Raw genomic sequence first — 6,162 nt, 5'->3', positions numbered from 1 at the left:
CATGTCGTTCGAATAACCCCCGACGCTCCAGCTCTGAAAGTATTCATCTCGGAACCCGCTGGTGGGAGCAGAGGAAGAGGGAGGCCCCCACTGCGATGGAAAGATCAGGTGGAGAAGGACTTGGCTTCACTTGGCGTTTCCAATTGGCGTCAGTTGGCACAGAGGAGAAACGACTGGCGTGCTTTGCTGAACTCGGCCAAAATCGCTTAGGCGGTTACAGCGCCAAAAAAGAAGAAGAAGAAGAAGATAGCAGGAGTACAAAAACAAAAATTTACATGTATTTTGTTTTTGCTTTGGCGGCATAAACTGTCAAAATCTGTAAGAGTGTGTGTAGAAATTCAAACAAAATTTTTCAATTTGATATCAGAAGCCGTGCGGCGAAACACATACACAAAATCAGCTGAGCTAGTAACACCGCCTTATATAAATTCGCCTTGAATTGTACTTTCTTTTTTGATAATTATTTTTTGAATTGTCATTTTGATACACCAGGAATGCCTTGACAACATAGACATCTATTTCTAACGAATTATTCTCTCTGCTTTTTTACAGGTTTATACACAATCTATGTATTTTATTTTTGTATCGTTTTCACTTCATTCATACATTTCAATTTATTTAAATGTTTACGTACATACATATGTATACATAGCTACATATATTTCAAAAATTGAATAATCGCGCACCAGTTATTATTCGAATAATTGAAAACGATCAATTATTCGAATAATCGATGGTGTGCGATTATTCGAATACTGCTAATCGAATTTTACTATTCGAATAGCATCATATTCGAATAATTCGAATATTCGATTAATCGAATATCAAGAGCTCTACTAATTACGTAACATTTTTTGCCAAGTGCACAATTTGTAAGTTTGTCTGTTTGAACACTGAGATAAGTTTTATAATTCTAAAAAACAAATCTTAATTCCAAAAAAAAATTAACTTTGCTCATTTTAAATTAGCATTGAATTTTATGACTTTTTTGTAATGCAAATTCAAACGATTTCGGGTCTATACATTTCAGTGTTTCCTTAAATTAACATTTACTTTTTGTTTTGTATTTGGCTATTTTCGCATATCTAAGAATTTAACTTTGTTTCATAAGTAATATTAAGGCTATTCACTATGTACAACAATTATTTCTCTATAGAGAAAGTTATGTTGTTTTACATGGAAATTGAAATGTCTGATGCAAAAAAGATACCTTTGGAAACAGAGGATAGTTCTATGGATGAAGAAGATGAAGATAAGCTTAATTGTTTTATAGTTTGGAAATTATTGCTTGGGAGCTAGTAAAACTGCAAACTGAACACCGATTACTAATTATGTCAAGAGAAGTTGAGCGTCGAGGACGTATCTACTTGGTATAGAAAAGATTTACAGCCTCCACCAGCCGACATGCCAGAAAATTGCTTTCGGCGAAGTCCACAAGAAAAATTTTCCAAACACGTAGTAAATATGCAAGAATGATAGAATACATTTTCTCTCAATCGTGGTAAATAAATATGCATGTAAGTATCATATGAGAGATGAGAGCATCGCTTGTTTATGCTATTTTTATTGCATACTTTGAAATTGCAATAATTTTTAAGAACCTTCTATTAAACGGCTCAAAACAACAAGCATTGCCTGTCATAAAAGTTAGATAAAACCAAAGTCAAAATATATTCCAGACGTATAAAAGGGAAATGCTTAGTATCTGACCGATCGTTTTTGGGGTGGGGCGGAGGGGGAAGGGCGGGCCCCCAAATCACCGCCCACTAGAAAGAGGACAGTCCCACTTTCTTAAAAAGGCGTCCCCCTCTTGGGATCCTCCCACAGCCCCCTAGGGAACCGTTTGAAAATGGGGAAAACCAGGTATTTTCTTAGGCAAACTGAGCAGAAACTAACAGAAACACGTGGGATTTTTGAATAAAAGAAATTATGCCAAGTTGGATATCGGGCGATTTTGAATAAAAAAAAGTTAATTAAAAATAGTTGTTGAAGAAGCAATATGATAGTATTTTAGAATAGACCTGCTTTCTGCGTAGGCGGCCTCTGGCCGCGCTTTAGGATTATAATCCTTACCAAATAGAATTCTCCTGGGAAAGGATGAGATAACTGTAATTCCCTTTCTGCGTGGTAAACCTTGGGCTGCCGCTCCAGTGAGAATTTTACAAAAAAGAGAATACTTCAAACCAAATTTCTAAATATATTACGGGGCAAAAATTACAAAAGTAGGTCCTAAAATAATGGGTAGACCCTTGACTACAAGTGTGTGGACGGAATAGCCCGAAATAGTTGGCGCCGCTACTAAACCCAACCCGTATAAAATAATATAAATAAACATTTATTGGAAACAAATATAAAAATTTTGTTAAAATATAATATTATAGCAGCCAAAGAAGTTGGACTACTATTGTAATCCACGCGACTAACCGCGTGATTAGAACCCATAGGGTTAATAAACCTTATGGAAGGTGGTCACCTGGAACGACTTCCTGTAAAAACCTGCAAATCGTGAAGCATCTGGAACGCAACTATTAACATCCAACTAAGAACTTACCAGGTTTTTGCAAAAGTACATTGTGAATTTTGACACAAACAATTTATGTTGGTTAGTTTGTTATTTAACGCGGTGATACAATTTTTGTGCATTATTTCTATAGATTATAAATATTTATACTTTATATGATCGGTTTGAAATAATTTGCAATTTCAAATAAACAAACGAGTTAAATAAATTGCTCTTAATTAACATAGATATGTACTTATGTATATACGTACATAAGGAAATATGTATAATTCGAGTCATGCGAAACATATGACTTCCCTTCAGGTAGTTGGAAGTCTTCATGTTTTCGACGGCCCTGATCTCACAAACGCTTGCATCAGTCTAAAGAAAACAAAACTGATTGCATTAATACGTACTTCGATATGTGCAGATTAGATGAAGCTGAGCCGACGTATGCTTAATTTTCCAGTATAATATTTGATCTTTAAAAGCTAACATGAAATCATAGCTTTGTTATTAAAAAAAAGAACTTTGAAAAGCGAATAAGCGAAATTGATTCCAATTTCTTTTAATATGCCCCGTTCGAAACCAAAATGAAAATATTGACTGAGAAACGAAAGTCGAACAAAAAGCGTTGCCAGATTCTACCATAAGAAATCGATAACGCCACATTAGGGTATACCGGTTTAATTCAAGCATAGAAAATGAAATGCCATGATTTATGCTACGTAAAACCAAACAAATCCAAATTATAGGATACAAGAAACTGACAAACCAGACAATTTTTTTTCATTATAAATTTTTCGGCAAGGAACGCAGTTTAACTAGGTCAAATTGTAAAAATATATGATATATTAGAAGAATTTATTAAGAAAATGTTAAGTCATCTTTCAGACACGTCAAATCTTGCTTTCAAGTCAGCTTGTTCCAAAGCGAAGGAGGTGAAAAGAGAGGGGAAGAGTACACATACCTCCGTACCGTCAATTCGTTTCAAGTTTTCTTGTCTCTTTGTATCTTTTCGTTGCTTCCCATTGAAAGAACGAAAAACTGGAATTTAATAGAAGTTGACGCGTCTGGAAGAAAATAGAAAACACAAAAGAGAATGCGGGAAAAATTGCTTTCAAGACTTGACGTGTCTGAAAGGGGACTAAGAAACTGTTATTTCGTTTATACGCACGCATTATTTGCTAATAAAGGCCCATCCTCGTACAACTTTGGCGTTACGTGGGCGTCGCATCAATCGTTGACTATGAATACATGAATTCAAATCCAGCCGTCCACATAGCCGAAATTCGGCATAGCTAACGCCGACACAAAGCAACAACATGGCCGACTCTCAACTTTTCGCGTGCGTCGTTCGTCAGCTGTTACAATGAATAAAATTGTGTGAAATGTTTTTCTTTTTAATCAAATACGGACAAGAAATATCATTTTTAATACAATTATTGATATCAAATATTAATTTATCTGTGACTATGCTGGAATTCCACTAGGCATTATAAGGCAAAAGTGCCAAATGATAAAGTCAGGCATTAAAAAATAATCATGCCATTGCATTAAAAAAATATTCATTAAGTAAATTTCCACATGGCATTTTTTTAAATGCCATACATTGTTTGTCGTTTCAATGCCTAGTGGAAATTCGGCATTGGTGTGTTAATTTAGTGGGCAAAGCATTTGACAAGCGTTCCTTGTAGCAAGCATGCTTTTAACACGCGTTCTGTCAAACTAACGCCAACGCCAAAGCCCACGCGAAAATGCCCGTCTACATACAATTGTGGCGTTGCCTTGGCGCTGGCGTCGCTTTGACAGCAGCGCGAGAACTCCCGTGTTTGCTACCATGATAAAAGCATAGTAAGGTAAAACCGTTCTCTCAATGCGTCGGCCATGATTTTTTTTGGAAGTTTGCCAACATTTTAAAATCGTATAAAATTGAGAGTAAAAAAAGGAAGTGTTCAAAGTTGTTGTTGTTGTTTGAGATTGCAAATGAGAATAGTTGCGTTTTTTTACTCATTTTTAGTAAAATCCAGTAAAAGTTTTTACGAATTTTCATGTTTTGGCGTTTTCGTACGCAAAAACTTCCAAAGTAGGGGAAATTGAGAGAGAAAAATGACAGTTGAAGTTGTAAGTTTTTACTGGATAAATTTTTACTTGTAAGAATTTACCAGTACGAAAAACAGCTGATCGCATGTTTCTGGATGAAATTTAAACTAATAAGGAAACTGTTTGTGGGTTTTTATTGTTGAATTTCACAAAATAAACCTATTTAAATACAAAATATATTGTTTTATTAGGAATTTGCTGCGAATAAACAACCAATTTATCAGCTGTTCATGAAACTTGCAAATTATTACTGGAAAAGCGTTCACGTACTTTATTGCAAATTTTTTCTATGAGAGCGAATTCTTAGAAATAAAGTTACTGGAGAGTTGCTGGCAAGTTACTGGATAATTTGTAAAAAAAACACAACTATTGTGTGTGTGAGTTTGTGTGTAAAATTTTAAAATTAAATTGCTTGCAAACGTTAAGAATTTGAAAAATTCCTCTCAGNGGTTCTGTGGCAACCCCGCCTCAAATGTTGCATGATCCATCCGGACAGCGGCGCGACGAGCAATCGTCTAACACTTCGGTAAACCAACGCCGGCCACGAAAGCAAATACTTTTACCGAAGCCTTTTTACTGACGCCACACGTGTAGCAGACAACGATATTATTTTCTAAGTTTTCTTTATTGTTCAGAGTCACAGAAGTAATTGAATAAATATATAAGTGTTAGTAAACGCGCGGTCTTAACTAGTCAAGTCTTCGTATCTATAAATGGTGACCCCGACGTGATCTTTTCGGATTGCGTTGGTACGAGATTCTCACCCCTTTGACCCACGTGCCATAACATACAAATTTCCACGAAAATGACTCTTGAGCACTCACCGAATCGTGCCACTCAGAGTCCAGCCCAGCAATCACCAGACGCCTTGCTGCAACAGCAGCAAGCACTTCAGCAAGAAGTACTGCAGCATCAACAAGCGCAGCTACTGCAGCAACAAGCACAGCTGCACCAGCAACCAGGCAACTTGAACAATTATCTTCCGCTGGGGCAACCGTTTTACAGCCCTCTGTCCAGCAACGAGGCACACATGATGGCAATGACTCAACTAAAGCTGCCGGAATTCTGGGCAAACGATCCTGAAATTTGGTTCATTCAAATCGAAGCACAGTTTTCCAATCGCAATATCAGAAGTGACAACTATAGGTATGACGCAGTTATCGCAGCTCTGAAGCCAGAGGTGCTCAAAGAGGTTTCTGACATCCTGAGGGCACCGCCCGCACAAGATAAGTATATGTTTTTGAAGACAAACCTTATCAAACGTTTTACGGATTCAGTTGATCGGCAATTATACAAATTTCTGACGGAGCTACAGCTTGGGAATCAGAAACCTAGTCAACTTCTAAGGGAAATGAGGTCGCTCGCCGGAAATAAGGCTTCTGAAGAGTTACTTCGCAGCAAATGGCTGGCACTGCTTCCAGACATTGTTTGTAAGATTCTGAAGGCTGTTCAGAACAACAGCACCTTAGACCAGCTCGCTGAAGCCGCAGACAGCGCCATGGAAAATCACACCAGCCCTCACATCATGTCGACCAGTGTTCAGCCTCAGTCAGCCGATG

The 6,162-nt window shown here is 37.1% G+C and overlaps 1 protein-coding gene across 3 annotated transcripts in view; it reads right to left on the bottom strand.

The window, feature by feature from the left end:
* trc (Serine/threonine-protein kinase tricornered) overlaps positions 1–3,141 on the bottom strand; it is an 85,210-nt gene extending 82,069 nt beyond the window's left edge. For 2 of the 3 annotated variants that reach the window (XM_017612621.1, XM_017612623.1), the window contains exon 1: positions 2,917–3,141. The gene's annotated coding sequence lies outside the window, so the exon portion shown is untranslated. Of the gene's footprint in view, positions 1–2,772; positions 2,856–2,916 lie in introns of all 3 variants that reach the window. The other variant, XM_017612622.1, reaches the window with a different exon arrangement.
* Positions 3,142–6,162: the final 3,021 nt, after the last annotated feature.

This window comes from Rhagoletis zephyria, unplaced genomic scaffold (assembly GCF_001687245.7).
Source record: "Rhagoletis zephyria isolate East Lansing unplaced genomic scaffold, Rhagoletis_zephyria_1.1 Rzeph_scaffold_00561, whole genome shotgun sequence".
NCBI lineage: Eukaryota > Metazoa > Arthropoda > Insecta > Diptera > Tephritidae > Rhagoletis > Rhagoletis zephyria.
The sequence above is the reverse complement of the archived record's forward strand: the minus strand, read 5'-3'. Positions and strand labels throughout refer to the sequence as shown.